Source organism: Habropoda laboriosa, unplaced genomic scaffold, assembly GCF_001263275.1.
Source record: "Habropoda laboriosa isolate 0110345459 unplaced genomic scaffold, ASM126327v1 scaffold207, whole genome shotgun sequence".
NCBI lineage: Eukaryota > Metazoa > Arthropoda > Insecta > Hymenoptera > Apidae > Habropoda > Habropoda laboriosa.
Window position 1 is genome coordinate 138879 of NW_017100397.1, and position 4040 is coordinate 142918.

Sequence of the window (4040 nt, forward strand, 5' to 3'; positions counted from 1 at the left end):
GTTCTTGCTTAACGTTTTCTTTTTTCTTCCTCTCAGCGGGTTCTTCCGTTTTCATTCATTTTACTGCTTTATCGTTTTACCGCGCGAGTGTATTTAAATCTACTAGCGTGCGTATGTCCTTCGGTTCCGCCAATTTCTCCCAATTCCCCTTCCCCCTATTTATTAACAACACCCTCGTGATCTGAAATGTTTTCTTCATCTTCAACTCACTCCCGAACGTGACGTTTCTTTCTCGTTCGTTTTTTTTTTTTTCTTTTGTCTTTTAGTTACGACAGAAAATCGGCTCCATCTCTCTTTCTCCCTCTATCGCTCGTTCTTATTTTTTTGTTTTTTTTTTTTGTAAAGTTTGTCGAATAATTGCTCTATGTATTTGGTTAGTCGAAACCATGTCATGCATTCTCTCACTCTCTCACACACTCTCTCGCTCTCTTTCAACAAAGTACGCGTTTACAGTACGTTTGTATTGGTAATCAATTATCTCTCCCCACGTTTACAATAATAAAAATCGCAATAATAATAATAATAATAATAATAGTAATAATAATAGTAGTATAATTATTATTATTATTATAATAGTGATAAAGGTGACGATGTTAAAATTGGTGAATAACGATGCGACGGTGGTAATAGCAATAATAGTAATAATGACAATAATAATAATAATAATCGACCGCAAACAGTGAGCGCAATTGATCGGTAACCACAATTAAACGCGTATTTACAGGTTTATCGTACAGACAGTTCCCTCTTATCCCTCTTTTTCCCCCTAATTTTTACTAAACATTTCCCTGGATCGAGCTGTTCTCTGCTCCATCCCTCGACTCCGATTCCCTCCGCTTCCGTGCACTGCTCTGTTCTTCTGACGATGCGACGATTTATTCTGGATGCTGAGATGTTCGAAAAGTTTCTTTTCACGTTTAACGACTTTTGGAAGAATTTTCGTTCCATTGCGTTCCTTTCGAGGACAACTTGATAATTATTATTGCTGTCGAACGGTCTACTTTTATTTCTTTCTCCGAGTATATACCATTATGATCGTTGAATTATTCCTTTCTAATGAGATTTTTCATTCTCGAATCAAGTCACTACGAAGAGATTTTTCGATAAATTCGACGCATCGTTTGCACGAACATCATTCTCCCACCCCGATTCTACCTCCGTAATCTTCATCTCCATTATCACGATCGCATCTGACAAACAGGACCACGCCAGACGAGGAAACTTCCACGAAAACTCGACGCCCTCACCCTTCGATAATTTCTCTCCGTTTTAACCCCGCCAGTGATCGTCACACGCCAGCCCAAAGAAAAAGAAAACAAACAGCACTTGATCGAAAAACGTTCGTCCACATATGTATCACGGTTTCTCGCGTAGATTCCTTGTGAAACAGCAACGCCTCCCCTTATAGTTAATTTAAACCGTTATTACAATAATGTATGTTTACTTTGTACTATATATGATCTTATAATCGACGGCCGCGACTCTCGCTTCCGTTTCTTCATTTCCCATTTTCCTTTCCTTTTTTTTTTTTTTTTTTGTTGGTACAATTAGTTCTCCTCTCATCTCACTGCCAAAACCCCCGTTTCGTGTCTCTTCATTTAAGCGGTGATACAATTTTGCCTCTCTTTCTTTTTTTCTGCTCTTCTGAAAGATCGACCCCTTGTTTTCTCTTTTTCTTCTTCAAACTCGTCGTTCGCCCTGTATTTTTTTTCTCGTTTCGTTGCATGCTGACCAGGTCGAAGTTCCAGTGGAAACGAAAAGAAACTGAACGTCGATCGCGAGGAACCGAAAGAACGCGGGCTCTTTCACTAATTTCGCTAACAGTTTGGGTTAGGTTCAACTAAGGAATGTAAGTATAGACTAGTACAAGATCGCTTCTGCTACACGCTGCATTGTTATGTGACGAAATCGTTGCATCCTTCAAGATTCGGAATTTGTGGATTAATAATCGAAAAATGTCACCGACTGCTTCGACAGTTTGTTCTTCAATTTTCACGCCTCGAATTTTGGAAAATTTCTACCCTCAAATTCTTCAAGTTCGAGGACTCGCAAACATCTTCACTCGAGCCTCGAAACTCCACGCTTTGAATCCCTCGTGTCATGCTGAATTCCAAAATGCTGGACAATTTGTTTCTCAATCTCCGGCAACTTGTAACGAAAAATATTTACCCTCGGAGTAACATTACATCGCTGTGATCAATTTCTTCAAGTTTCAGGACTCAAACTTCTGCGTTCAAGTCTCGAATACCACGTTAAGGGTCCCTCCTCGTGTCGTATCGAATAAACTCGGAACAAATGTACACGACAGTAAAACCTCTTTTCCCCTCCGAGCCTCGAATTTTCTAATATCCAAAAAAATAGAATACAATCTATGAAAAATGAAGCAACAAACCCTCCTCCAAATTAACCCTCGAGAAGGGTGCAACGTCCCTCACAGGAATCACCGCAATAATCACAACTCTCTGCGCCCCAAACGCAAAATAAATTCTCCTTAGAAGAATGGCTCGCGTGCAATCGGGAAACGCGAAAAGAATCTTCTATCTTCCCGATAAAAGGAAACAAAATCTCTTCCCTCTTCGTTCTTCCCTTCTATCTTCACCGCCATCGAAAGTCTCTTCTCAGTTTTTCTTTTTTCATTTTAATATGTACAATAGCACAGCACAATTGCGGTACGATATCGAAGTGCGGTTCGCAAAAAGTATCCTCTCACTCTCATTCACTCTCTCACACGAACGTACACACCTTTATTTCTTGTCTCTGTTGTGTATTACATATCTCTCTCTCTCTCTCACACACACAAGCCACACACATACACACACGCGCGCACACACATGCATGTTCACTAATTCTCGCGAACGATCAGCCTCCGTGTCCCGTCCGCTCCTCTTCTTCGCCGATTCGCGCAGAACAGCGTCCACTCTGATATACAATTGTTTCATTTTAACGTAGAATATATATCACTTGGCACCATCGACACACGATGCCACATTTTGTTTCTTCTCCTCTGTTCATTAGATTTCTCTGTGTGTTGTTTCTTTCGGTGTTAACTTTCTGTGTATATATTATATGTGTGTGTGTGTGTGTGTGTATGCATACGTGTGTACGTGTGATGTCTTTTATTTTATTTCTCTCTAAGAAACGAAGCTGTTCTTTCGCGTCCTTTCGCTCGAGTTTTCTTGTTAGCTCGTCTCGAAGTGTGTGTATGTGTACGTGTGCGTGTGTATTTGTGTTTTTAGCGACCAACGAGGACACGACGAGTCCTGTATACCCTTTTTTTTTTCTAAATCGATCATCGATCTTTCACTTCGACCATCTTCTCTTCCTCTGTGTGGAATTGGCTCTCTCCGGGTTCCTCCGAATTTTTCGAATTTTTTCAAACGTCACTCGAGGTTTCCATACACGTGGTTGCTTTGAGAATAGGGAGATTACTCGGAGAAATAGAGTTTGGAAACTGTTTCCGGTGAATAACACGTTTATTCCGCTTCTTTCAGATTGATTAGAGAATCAGAGCAACCACGTGGTGTTTTTACGATAGACTTCCTTTGTCGGTAAATTCTTGGGTCTTTAATAGTTCTCTTTCTTTACTACTTTGCGAGTTTACATTTCGAAAGAAAAACAGTACGGAGAGGTATCTAACATGGCACACTATCTCCTAAAAGATCACGATCTACGCGAACAAGTATATTTCCCTTAAACTCGCAAAGAGTTTGAGTTTATTCAACAAGAGTACGATTAAATTATAAGAAAACTCTCCTTTGCCCAATCTCAACCCTTTCTGCACCTTGACGGAAGCCTACTCGACGCACCTCGAATTCGCGTTTTTTCCCTCGCTGGAGAACTTGAAGCTCGCCTCGTGCAATTTTGACTAGATAAAAAAAAAAGTGGACTAGAAGACGCTCTGAACTGAGGTATCTTACTCTAATATGGCAGATTATGGCACCCAAGTTCCCGGAGAACTCCGATTTTTTCATAAAACGAAGAGGAAGAGAAACATTGTTTTCTCTTCTGTCGTTCAAGATCGATGATCCACGGCGATTCAC